At 42.6% G+C, this 14,046-nt stretch overlaps 1 protein-coding gene across 1 annotated transcript in view; it reads right to left on the bottom strand.

The window, feature by feature from the left end:
* The window catches only part of LOC115195795 (tyrosine-protein kinase yes), a 47,795-nt gene extending 41,176 nt beyond the window's left edge, over positions 1-6,619 (bottom strand). Inside the window, exon 1 of the mRNA XM_029756054.1 lies at positions 6,073-6,619. The gene's annotated coding sequence lies outside the window, so the exon portion shown is untranslated. The remainder of the gene's footprint in view (positions 1-6,072) is intronic.
* Positions 6,620-14,046: the final 7,427 nt, after the last annotated feature.

Raw genomic sequence — 14,046 nt, 5'->3', positions numbered from 1 at the left:
CAAAGGTCAGCCCAGATTGGTGGGTCAGGGCTGGAGAGGAGGTAACATAGCTAGGGGCTATTATTTAAAGCTGTATAGATTTTTACTCCAGTTATCTTTGGATGCATACCAATAAAGATTCTAGTCACGCGATGAACGGTTCAAATAGCAGAGGATAAAAAAAATTGACGCCCCAAATCCACATCAAAACAGAGGAGAATATGCTTCCATAGTCAGTTTGCACAAAAAGGGATTGTGATGTGCTTACTCTAAATCCCAGAATCTGAATATTCTGCAGAGATAATATCAAACAGTATCAAAAACTGCATTCAATCAGAATGAGATGTCTTCTCTTATTCTGCAGAACATGGCAAAACTGAACTATAGTATACGGTTCTGTGTATTGTATCCTACACCGTGGCCCATTCCTCTCCTGACTGAGTTGGAAAGAGCTGGGAATTCCACAGGAAAGCCCTGGGCTGAAACAGCCTGGAGTTCTGGCTCTGGGGTGAAGTTTCCCCTAGGTACAGATCTAGGATTAGCTTCCCCTCCCCAAATCATAACCTTAACCATAGTGGGGAAAATGCTAAACTGACCCAAGATCAGCACCTAGGAGCAACTTCACCCTACTCTGGAGTCTGCATCAGACTTCCGCTCGACAAGTTGATCACATTGGGGTGAATCTTAACTTCCACGTCATCGACGCATGACTACTAAGTGAAACTTTTACTTAGGATTCGCTCCATCATGCTGAAAATGGCATGACAGATCAGCGGGTAGAGCTGTTCGAGGACTGGCCTGATAAACAGATCTGAGTCCAGATCTGGGACTGTTTTTGCCAACTCAATTGCTGTCATTGTTTGGCATGACAACTCCTCGTGGAACTGTCAAGAGAGCAGAAACAGACTGGCACCCCGGCTAGAGCTCATAGCAAAGAGGGACATCAGTCCCCTGTACTGAAATGGAGGGAGTGCTGGGATGATCAGTGAGAAATGAACAGTTCACTCTGGCCCGGACATCCTTCCGCCGAGCCTTTGTGTGTTCCAGACCACCTGCTGTATCTTTCACTGAGAGGAATGCAGGCAGGCAGAAACACGCACACACACACCAAAAAAAACGCAAGCACATATGATAGCATACACACCAGCGCACTTGCACACACAAAGACATGTGCACGCTGCGGAAATGCATCGATGAATACACACGCTCAGTACAGCCAAGAGACCTCCATTTGCTCCCCTCCTACCAGGGAGACAGACATGGAGACAAAGAGTGGGAAAGAAAAGCAGACAGGCTCGAACTGGTTAGCTGATGGATATCAGTCAACCCTGTGGTTCTGGAACTTCTGGGATATGTTTTTTGTTACCAAACAGGGTAACAGACATAAAACTGATGCCTGACATAAATGAATGCTGCAGGTGAAATGACATGCAGACACTGCTAAATATCAGTTAGTAATAGAGACATTGATTGACACATTGTTACGCAAGGAGAACCATCCCTAAGGTTTGATGCTGGGAGTTTCCACAGCAACTAGGGGTCTGTGAGTAGCCCCACCCTCGAAGTGGACAGCTGTTAGCAACTGACACCAAGACTGTAGACAGGGAGGGTCCTGGGAGCTTTACCATGCTTAAAACTGCCAACAGATGCCTCGACTTCCTCCAATGGCAATGGTTACACTGCCCATGGGAAAGTGCAGTCGTACAATATCAAAGAGTATATGCCTATTGCTACTGTAGCATCAATAAATATTAAAAGTAAGGAAGTTGGAACATCACTTTGCTTTGATACCATAGTCTATCAGCATGAATACGGAATTAGGCCTAATATAGTCTCTCACAAGTGTGACGTGCGAGACTAGGCCTTACATGAATTTTAAAGCATGAAGCAGTATAAAATGTTGCTGTGATTATTAAGGATGTGTTACTCTGTTCAAACACCACCTAGCCTACTGTTGGCAAGACATCTCTCCACCTCTGGGGCTGTACCAGGCTGCCAGCCTCAGAGAATACTGAATACTGTTACTCATAACCATGTCTCAGGCTCGACAGTAGACACAGGACTCATTCTATAAGGCTGGCCCTGGAGGACTACCTAAAGGCAGGAGTTCACACGAGTGTGTAGGAGCTATTTTAGTAGCGGGAGGTGACCACAGTAAGTCAGAGTGAGGCGGTTTAAACTATCAACGCCTACTTCTCACTCAGGGGTTGCCCCGAGTGCCAATGTGCGATGTGGTAACGTCAGTGACCTCACCATTACTAAGCGTTCCTTCACACACTGTGTGCGCTCTGTCACACCAATGTACACAACTGTGGTATTGCAGTAGGGCTAATAAGATTAAGCTATATCCTATGCTACTTACTTCAAAAATAGGCTCCCTGGTATGAGTTCACTCAATTTCAATGGTTCCACACTTGGCAATTATCTCTCTGTTATACTTAGACAAAACAGACAGACAAAACAGACAGACACTACCATGGAATCACCAAGGACAAGGGTCATATTTTTTAGTGTACACAGTAGCAAAACATAGTGGAACAAAAATGATGGCATCTTTTATTGAAGTTCAGGTAGCCCTTCCCAATTTTAGGCTGTTTTTCCCCCCCGCTGGTGCCTAGTACATACGGCCCAGCTCTGCCATTGCCCAGCTGGAACAGTTTACCAACAGCTCACAGGTTTTCCACATGCTCCTCAACTCTTCAATATGTAGTATCTGTCCCAGATCCAAGTGAGATTCTGGCTTCAAGGCACATGAAATGTCCACATTCCCACTGTCTGTCTAGAGCCCTCAAACTCAACTCTGGACCTAGAAATCAGTTCCACTGCATTTTTTCCATTGTTCCCCTCTAAATCAGGGCCTGATTTAGACCTGGGACACCAGGTGGGTGCAATTATTTATCAGGTAGAACAGAAAAACAGCAGGCTCCAGACCTCATAGGCTAAGAGTTGAATAACCCTGGTCTACAGAATGAGAGCCAGGCATGTATCTCCAGTCATGACCTACTGTAAGAGAGAGACGTTCTCATTCTTCAATCACAGTGGCTTGGAATTTTTCTTAAGGCATATGTTATTATAGCGAGGTTACACTCCTGTTTCTTCGTAGCCTAAATACCTGGTCATTTCTGTACCATAACATTAAGTGCGACCGATATCACATAGAGCAACGCAAGTACCAACTCCAGTGAATGCTAGTGGACATTAAGCTGACAAACAGGCAAATGTTGGTACAAAACATGACCCCACTCGGCTTAATGCATCCAAGATCAGCTATGGTTGGTTCATCCAAGAGGGTGCATCGCTGTCTTTGTACATATTCTTACATAGGTATTCCTTTTGTCCAGATGGGATAGGGAAGTGTGCGGTGTGATGGCGTCGTCTGCATACCGCCCCAACAGGTCCACAGACGACACAATCGCCATCACACTGCCCTATCCCATCTGGACAAAAGGAATACCTATGTAAGAATGCTGTTCATTGACTACAACTCAGCATTCAACACCATAGTACCCTCCAAGCTCATCATCAAGCTGGAGGCCCTTGGTCCCAACCCTGCCCTGTGCAATTGGGTCCTGGACTTTCTGACGTGCCGCCCCCCTAGGTGGTGAAGGTAGGAAACAACATCTCCACTTCGCTGACCCTCAACACTGGGACCCTACAAGAGTGCTTGCTCAGCCCCCTCCTGTACTCCCTGTTCACCCACGCCTCCAACGCAACCATCAAGTTTGCAGACGACACAACAGTAGTGGGCTTGATTACCAACAACGGCGAGACAGCCTACAGGGAGGTGGTGAGGGCATTTGGAGGGTGGTGTCAGGAAAACAAGATCTTACTCAGTATTTTAAAAAAAAGGAGATGATTGTGGACTTCAGGAAACAGCAGAGGGAGCACCCCCCCATCCACATCGAAGGGACAAAAGTGGACAAGGTGGAAAGTTAAGTTCCTAGGCGTACACATCACAGACAAACTGAAATGGTCCACCCACACAGACATTTCTTCAACCTCAGGAGGCTGAAGAAATGTGGCTTGTCACCCAAAACCCTCACAAACTTTTAGATGCACAATCGAGAGCATCCTGTCGGGCTGTATCACAGCCTGGTACGGCAACTGCACCGCCCTCAACCGCAAGGCTCTCCAGAGGGTGGTGCGGTCTGCACAACGCATCACCGGGGGCAAACTACCTGCACAGTAAAAAAGTTGGTGTAAAAATTACAGTGTTGACTTATTTTAACCCAGGATGAGTATTTTCAACATTGAGGAGTCAATGAGCTCTAGTGTCGGAATTAAATCGGAGTGTAAAATTATGCAGTCATTGCAGTGTAAATTCAACTCAATTCAGTGGGATGAAAATTAACTCTGAAAATGTGACAATACCTGTAGAGTAACTTTAACACTATGTAGACTGGGACCAAATGTTATCTGAAACAGTGTTGAATTCAACTCTAGAGTTAAACTAACACTTATTTTTACTGTGTGCCCTCTATGACACCTAGAGCACCCGATGTCACAGGAAGGCCAAATAGATCAAGGACATCAACCACCTGAGCCACTGCCTGTTCACACCGCTACCATCCAGAAGGCGAGGTCAGTACAGGTACATCAAAGCTGGGACCGAGAGACTGAAAAACAGCTTCTATCTCAAGGCCATCAGCCTGCTAAACAGCAATCACTAACTCAGAGAGGCTGCTGCCTATACTGGCCACTTTAATAAATGGATCACTAGTCACTTTATACAATGCCACTCGAAATAATGTCACTTTAATAATGTTTACATATCTTACATTACTCATATCACATGTATATACTGTATTTTATACCATCTATTGCACCTTGCCTATGCCGCTCAGCCATCGCTCATCTATATACTTATATGTACATATTCTCATTCACCCCTTTAGATTTGTGTGTATTAGGTTGTTGCTGGGGAATTGTTAGATTACTTGTTCGATATTACTGCATTGTCGGAACTAGAAGCACAAGCATTTCGCTACACTCGCATTAACATCTGCTAACCATGTGTATGTGACAAATAACATTTGATTCCATTTTGATTTATGTTCTAGCCTAGGGGGTCACACTTTGGGCTTGTCTAGGTTGCTCTGAATCCCGAGGCCAACCGTAGACATTACAATGCTTAAAGGCCTTGGACCTTTTCGACATAGTGGTTTAGTCCCAGCAACAACAGCCAGTCGGTAGTTCTCTCCATTTAACTGACACCACTCCAAACATCGGCTGTGTCCTCGGATGTGGAGTGTTATTATTAACAAACTCAAGCATATGCCTAAGATATTTTTAACATGGTGTGGAGTTGGTACTCTATCCCCTTCTACCAAAATAACCTATGCATTCAGGGATTACTACTGTAGGCCTATAAGTAAATATAATTTGAGCTAATTAATTAATTTACTCTCAGTACTGGCAATCACGGGCTACGTGTAGACCGCAGATGCACCTTCTTCAGCTAACCACAATCACATTCCATATACACACAGTTAGTTGCTTTATCTCAATTAACTAGTAGCGACTATCAGGAATATGATTTGTTACAATTGACCAAGGCCATGTGGTGAGAGTCCAGACAATGCTACAGTGTTGCTACTTCAGCTAGCTGTTCCATGTGTTCCGTGTTGGAACAGCCGTCTTGCGTTATCGGACACTACCCTCCAGCAAACTGGACTAGCTTGATTGTCCAACAAGAAACAATTGTTTGTCGGTGTTTGAGAAATTAATTTTTTCACTTAACGTCATATATACACATAGTGGTTTAATCATATATATATGACGTTAAATAAAATGCTGTATTTGGGGACGTTAAATCCGTAACCTACAATTAAAACTTAAATTAGTCTACAGGCTCACACCAGAGAGAGTGAACTACAGTAGGCCTGTGTTGGTCTCCAAAAACAGATTTGAACTCAACACTTTATACGAATTTAATGCATCTTTAATAATAGGCTATATTTACCGCAATTCTTCGGGTCAGAACAAATATATGCAGACAATGCTCTGGAAAATCGATCCTATCAGAGGACTGGTGGGGCCCCATCATTGGGTTATTGGATTGTCAACTTATTTTTCTCATTTAAAAAATCTTACCTTTTAGAAATTCACGATCTCCGTGTCGCTTGTGTTTTTATTTCTGGGTTCGACGAAAAATCAGCTAGTATTCCAACATGGAAATCACAGTCGCCCCCATCCCGCCTCCCTCCAACACAGGTCTTTCTCAATCGTTTTTGTGCTCGGTGAATGAAATAACAATGAAGTTAAATCAAAGCAAAACGAATGATGAAGAAATTAAACGATTAAAGGGGTTGACACAGACAGAACGCCTTAATGAATAAAACCCCAGCAAAATGTATCCAGCGACATGACAAAAGAAGTCACCAAAAGCAGGCTAACCCAGTTCCTGTAGCTACTCTTCCTACCTCTAAACTTGCATCAACCCCCACTACAACATGGCCGACGCGATTCCAGTAAATGACGCCGCAGTTGGAGATATCAATCCTGCAGACCGGTGTCTAGATCGTTAGACGGTCATCACAGACACAAGTGACTGTAGCAACAAACATTTTTTTATAAACAAACCATTGAAAAGGAGAAGTAATTTTGTGAACCAAAAAATGCGTCTGTATGCCGTGTGTGTGGCTTTCAAGGGATTTGTGTATTAAAGATTAATATAATTCTCTCTCCAAAACTGGTCTTCTATCGCCTTCTACTGGCAGTATCGCCTAATGTCGGATTACTGTATCAGTGGTGGGACTGCCTTTCTACTGTTTGAGTGTGGAAGTGGTTACATCTTTTGCTACAGGGGCCAAGGGACAATCTTCTCAAAATCCACCGGGCGCCCCACTGACTCTTCTTGTTTGCTCCTGTTGAGGCACTGCGAATACCTCATCATTTAAAAAATCCAAGTATTAGTATTAAGTATTTTATTAAGATCCCTATTAGCTGCAGCCAAGGCAGCCACTACTCTTCCTGGGGTCCAAACAGGAACAAAACAACATATCACAACAAAACAATAGTCTACATCATCAATAAAACAATACATCACACCAGACATTGTGCACTATACATATTTACACTGCTAAACCAGTACACATTTACAATATAAAATGTACAATATTACAATGTGTGTATGTGTTTGCGTGGATGTGTCTCTTCACAGTCGGTGTTGTGCCATGAGGTGTTATTTTATCTGTTTTTTTTTATGGGGGTTTTATCAGTGGGGTATGTATGGGTGTCTGAGCTGTGTGTTAGTTGTTTGAACAGACAGTTTGGTGCTTTCAACACGTCTTTACCTCCCACAAAGACAAGTAGTGATGCAGTCAATCTTTCTTCTACTTTGAGCCAGGAGAGACTGACATGCATGTTCTTGATATTGGTCCTCCGTGTACATTTAAGGGCCAGCCGTGTTGCTCTGTTCTGGGCCAACTGTAATTTGCCTATGTCCTTCTTTGCCGCACTTGACCATATAACTGGGCAGTAGAACAGGTGTGATAAGACTAGGGCCTTTTTGGTTGATTGTGATATCAAGAAAGCAGAGCAGCGCTTTATCACGGACAGACCTCTCTCCATCTTAGCAACCGTTGAACCAATATATTTTGACTGTCAGTTTATAATCTAGGGTTACACCAAGCAGGGGTGCCGCCAGGGATTTTGGGCCCCATGAAAATATATCACATTGGCCCCCACCACCCCAGGCCACACCAACCCTGCGAATTGCTGCAACCACACACCTCCAGAACCCAATCGACCAATTCAAAGCTTTAAATAACTCTACTTTTGCAGGCTTGCAACTCTCTTGTAGTCCAATATTTACTGTACGATATTTACTGACAGTGAGCTGTGAAAATATAACACTGTGCAGACATGCATGCAACCTTCTGCATGCAGTGGAATTCACTATTTGATGGAAGACTGATACCCTCTATAAGAAATGTGCTCACTGATGAAGTCTTTGAAGTCCAGCTTTCTAGCTAACTGAATTTCAATGGAAGGCATGGCAAGACTGCAAAGCCTGTCCTGGGACATAATGGACCTCAAATCATTTTTTTATCAGTTTTAGCTTACTGAAAGCTCTCTCGCCACCAGCAGCAGTCACAGGCAGTGTGTAAAATATACGTAAAGCAATGCACACTTCTCCAAAAATGCTTTGCAGCTGCATCTTACAAATTGCATTCAGGAGACCAAGAGGGGACAAGTTAGGGGGGAAAGTGGCAGCATATACAGTGTTCAAGTGTCTTACTTCATTTTGAAACTCAGGTGTAAGATCTCTGGAATACTTCATCATCAGTGGTAGGCACACAGAACGGACTTTATCCTTCCTAATCTGCCCAACTTTCAGAACAGCAGAAAATGATTCTACAATTTTGTGGAACCTAATGTCCAAGTCACTTATGATGTTGGCCACAGCAGTAAAAAAAAAACCCACTGTGTTCCCGAAACACTGTTGCTGCACTGTCTTGAGCTGTCTCCTCTTGAGAGGTCTCATCATGGAATCTCCTTTTCCTCTGGTGGCTGTGTTCATTGCTAAATTGAGGTACAACATCCATTTGTGTAGCAATCAGTGTCGCCTCAGACAAGAAAGACTCCCACCCATCTCTAAGAGCCTGCATCTCTTCTTTTAAGGCTTTGACATTGCCTGTCTCTCTGTCAAGTGCTATTTTTCCTGACTGGAGAATTACATTCCTGTCCTCAATGCATTGCAGTACCTGCAATTATGTCAACTGACATGTCATTCAACACAATGCTGCTCACCTCCTTCTTCAGTTGGGAGTAGGGCTGGTTCAGGGGTATGGAGATGGGGACACAGGGCTGCTGAGCCTGAAGCTGCACCTGTTGGACCTGGCACCAGACGGGGCAGGGACAACTGATTCAGCCTCCAGTATTTATGCTGCAGTAGTTTATGTGTCGGGGGGCTAGGGTCAGTCTGTTATATCTGGAGTATTTCTCCTGTCTTGTCCTGTGTGAATTTAAGTATGCTCTCTCTAATTCTCTCTTTATTTCTTTCTCTCTCTCGGAGGACCTGAGCCCTAGGACCATGCCTTAGGACTACCTGGCATGATGACTCCTTGTTGTCCACCTGGCCGTGCTGCTGCTCCAGTTTCAACTGTTCTGTCTGCTGCTATGGAACCCTGACCTGTTCACTATAATTACTATTATTTGACCATGCTGGTCATTTATGAACATTTGAACATCTTGGCCATGTTCTGTTATAATCTATATGTCACGAATCCCACCGAAGGTGGCTCCCCTGCCTGCTCGGGCGGCGCTCGGCGGTCGTCGTCACCGACCTACTAGCCGCCGCTGATCCTTTTTTCCTTTTCGTTTGGTATGTCTTATTGTTTGCACCTGTCCCTCATTTGGTTTATTGATTTTGGTTATTTAAGCCTGGTTAGCCCGCCCAGTGTTGTGCGGGATTATTTAGCGTCAGGTTGTGTTTTTTGTATTTGGATGTGCTGGCGATCTACTACTATTATCTTATATTCATGCTATGCACCTGTTCTGGGCAATTTGCATTTTTTCCACGCCGGTTGTGTTGGCGTCGTTTGTGTTGTGTTTTATTTAATAAACACAAAGTTCCTTACCTCTGCTCTCTGCGCCTGACTCCTACCACCACTCCTAGCAACTCTTGACACTATAGTCGAGGACTGGCCACCCCTCATAGCCTGGTTCCTCTCTAGGTTTCTTCCTAGGTTTTTTGCCTTTCTAGGGAGTTTTTCCTAGCCACCATGCTTCTACACCTGCATTGCTTGCTGTTTGGGGTTTTAGGCTGGGTTTCTGTACAGCACTTTGATATATCAGCTGATGTAAGAAGGGCTATATAAATAAATTTTATTTGATTTAGTATGAATAGCTTGCTAAAGGTTTGCCTGCATTGATTAAATGTTGGCTAAAAGAGGAGTGAAATGTAAACAAATTAGCCTATTTTACTAGGACTAAGCTAACAGGTTAATTTCCACCACTCACGACTACACCCACCTTCCTTTGTGAAAAAGTGGGTGACATACTGTCGCTCTTTCTTTTATCTCTCCTGTCTTTCTTTTTGTTTTTGTAAGACAGATTTTTCTTTGGCGGGCTGAGGCAATTCACTGCTAGCAAGTACAGTTCGCGCCTGTAAATAGGGGGGGGGATTGGGCAATACAGAAGCTCTCTGGATGTTTACTTTTTTTGCCAAAAACAAGAAAAGAAAAATAAACCGTTAGTTTTAGTACATTGTAAATAAAATATTATGTTAATGATAATAGGTTAATAATTTATTACTGAAAAAAATGTACCTAATGTTCTAATCATTTTTGTCAGTCACAGGTCCTTAGAATGTCCGAACTTTCCCCCCATACAACGCACCTGACACCAAGCAGTTAAGTCTCCTCAACTTGCTCAACTGCCATATTATTTGTTGCAAGATTTAAATGAGGTTTAGGGTTTAGAGAATGATTTGTGGACTTTGAAAAATAAACAGACGGACAGGTTTCAATGTAGAAAATCATTAATTGTATTTGTTCATCTGATTACAGTGCTCTTCTGCAATTATTCATTCTGTAAGTTTTATGTAAGGCAGGGTTACATTTAAAACGATAGGCTTTGTAACAAGGCAGAGTTACATTTAACACTATATACACAGTAGACTTTGTAACAATAATGTTTTATGTGTAAGTCATAAAACCACTAACCTTCACTGTAAACCCCAATGTGCTGTCATTACTCAAAACTTTTGATTAAACCCATTGCACTTAATATATCTAAGTACAGTTGCATAAAGTTATTTTGTAGTCGTTACTCAAACTGATGAAGTCACAGTGACCCTGTAAGGGGTCCAGATTTGAGTTGTATCAGCTTGACAATTTTGAGCAATGCCACGCCTCCAATATAATTTCCCAGTGTGCCTTGCCTCGAGTGAATTATAGAGTTACCACCCATGACTGTATTTGTAGCTGCTGGCTGCATTATTGCATCAACCTAGCTAGCATTAAATAGCTTTAGTTACCTAGCTAGGCTAATCTAAAGCTAAAGTTAGTAGTTTTGCTAACTAGCTCTAGATTAGATCCTTCTAGATAGTTTTAGAGGATGGCTAAAGTGCTTTGATGAACTGCTTTTATTAACACATACACTACATGACCACACCGATTTCGACAAACCATTTCTGTATTGACCTTGCTTTGTATACAGCAGCATTGTCATGGTGAAACCGGAAAGGACCTTTGCCAAACTATTGCCACAAAGTTAGAAGCAAAGAATAGTCTAGATTGTCATAGTATGCTGTACCGTTAATATTTTCCTTCACTGGAACTAAGGGGCCTAGCCCAAACAATTTAAAACAGCCCCAGAACATTATTTCTCCTCCACCAAACTTTACAGTTGGCACTATGCATTTGGGCCGGTAGCATTCTCCTGGCAGCAGCCAAACCCAGATTTGTCTGTGGGACTGCCAGATGGTGAAGCAGGATTCATCACTCCAGGGAACTCGTTTCCACTGCTCCAGAGTCCAATGGCGGCAAGCTTTACACCACTCTAGCCAACGTTTGGCATTGTGCATGGTGATCTTAGGCTTGTTTTTGATATATTTAGGACTAGCTTATTCTACAACTGACTGCATCTTTTTGTTAAGGGTGGCAGTGGTTTTACTTGCTGTGGTAACAGACGTGTATAATGTTGAATCATCAGAGTACATAGACACACAGGCTAAACTCAAGGCTAGTGGTAGATCATTAGTAAAAATGTAAAACAGTAAAGGACCAAGACAGCTGCCCTGAGGTATACCGCACTCTACTTGGTTTACGTTAGAGAGGCTTCTATTAAATGCCATTTTTAAATGTGTGAACATCAGACTTCAAAAGTAGCAGACTCTTTGGTAACACTTTAAATTACAATGGCCTACTCATGTACACTGAGTGTACAAAACATTAGGAACACCTTCCTAGTATTGAGTTGCACCCCCCTTTTGCCCTTAGAACAGCCTCTTTTTGATGGGGTATGGACTCTATATGGTGTTGAAAGCATTCCATAGGGATGCTGGAACATGTTGACTCCAATGCTTCCCACAGTTGTGTCAAGTTTGCTGGATGTCGTTTGGGTGGTGGACCATTCTTGATATCTTGACATTCTTCAATGTCTGCTTTTTTATTTTGACTCATCTACCAATAGGTGGCCTTCTTTGCGAGGCATTGGCAAACCTACCTGTTCGTTGTAGTTTAATCTGTGTTTGAAATTCACTGCTTGACTGAGGAACCTTACAGATAATATTATGTGTGGGATACAGAGATGAGGTAGTCATTCAAAAATCATGTTAAACACTTATTGCTAACAGGGTGAGTCCATGCAACTTATTATGTGACTTGTTAAGCACATTTTTACTAATTAACTTGTTTAGGCTTGTGCCTTAACAAAGGGGTTGAATACTTATTATAAAAAATATATCTATAAAAAAAAAACTTAAGATACAAAAATGTAATTGAATTGGAAATACCCCTGGCCTAAGGTGGATGAAACTACCACAAACCTTGTTATTATTCATTCTGAATCTGATATCAAAAGAGCCTTAGACAACAACTTCCGCAAAGAATGGTTACAATGTCTTTAAATATTAATTTCACTCTATATACTCACACATGTTAAGCAGTGGACTTTGAAAAATAAACAGACGGACAGGTTTCAATGTAGAAAATCATTAATTGTATTTGTTCATCTGATTACAGTGCTCTTCTGCAATTATTCATTCTGTAAGTTTTATGTAAGGCAGGGTTACATTTAAAACGATAGGCTTTGTAACAAGGCAGAGTTACATTTAACACTATATACACAGTAGACTTTGTAACAATAATGTTTTATGTGTAAGTCATAAAACCACTAACCTTCACTGTAAACCCCAATGTGCTGTCATTACTCAAAACTTTTGATTAAACCCATTGCACTTAATATATCTAAGTACAGTTGCATAAAGTTATTTTGTAGTCGTTACTCAAACTGATGAAGTCACAGTGACCCTGTAAGGGGTCCAGATTTGAGTTGTATCAGCTTGACAATTTTGAGCAATGCCACGCCTCCAATATAATTTCCCAGTGTGCCTTGCCTCGAGTGAATTATAGAGTTACCACCCATGACTGTATTTGTAGCTGCTGGCTGCATTATTGCATCAACCTAGCTAGCATTAAATAGCTTTAGTTACCTAGCTAGGCTAATCTAAAGCTAAAGTTAGTAGTTTTGCTAACTAGCTCTAGATTAGATCCTTCTAGATAGTTTTAGAGGATGGCTAAAGTGCTTTGATGAACTGCTTTTATTAACACATACACTACATGACCACACCGATTTCGACAAACCATTTCTGTATTGACCTTGCTTTGTATACAGCAGCATTGTCATGGTGAAACCGGAAAGGACCTTTGCCAAACTATTGCCACAAAGTTAGAAGCAAAGAATAGTCTAGATTGTCATAGTATGCTGTACCGTTAATATTTTCCTTCACTGGAACTAAGGGGCCTAGCCCAAACAATTTAAAACAGCCCCAGAACATTATTTCTCCTCCACCAAACTTTACAGTTGGCACTATGCATTTGGGCCGGTAGCATTCTCCTGGCAGCAGCCAAACCCAGATTTGTCTGTGGGACTGCCAGATGGTGAAGCAGGATTCATCACTCCAGGGAACTCGTTTCCACTGCTCCAGAGTCCAATGGCGGCAAGCTTTACACCACTCTAGCCAACGTTTGGCATTGTGCATGGTGATCTTAGGCTTGTGTGCGGCTGCTCAGCCATGGAAACCCATTTTATGAAGCTCCCGACAAACAGTTCTTGTGCTGACATTGCTTCCACAGACAGTTTGGAACTCGGTAGTGAGTGTTGCAACCGAGGACAGATGATTTTTACAATACGCGCTTGAGCACTCGGCACTTACAGTTGACCGGGCCAGCTCTAGCAGGGCAGAAATTTGACGAACTGACTTGTTGGAAAGGTGGCATCCTATGACGGTGCCATGTTGAGCTCTTCAGTAAGGACATTCTACTGCTAATGTTTGCCTATGGAGATTGTATGGCTGTGTGCTCTATTTCACACACCTATCAGCAACGGGTGTGGCTG

Source organism: Salmo trutta, chromosome 6, assembly GCF_901001165.1.
Source record: "Salmo trutta chromosome 6, fSalTru1.1, whole genome shotgun sequence".
NCBI lineage: Eukaryota > Metazoa > Chordata > Actinopteri > Salmoniformes > Salmonidae > Salmo > Salmo trutta.
This window is presented reverse-complemented; position numbering and strand designations above follow the sequence as displayed.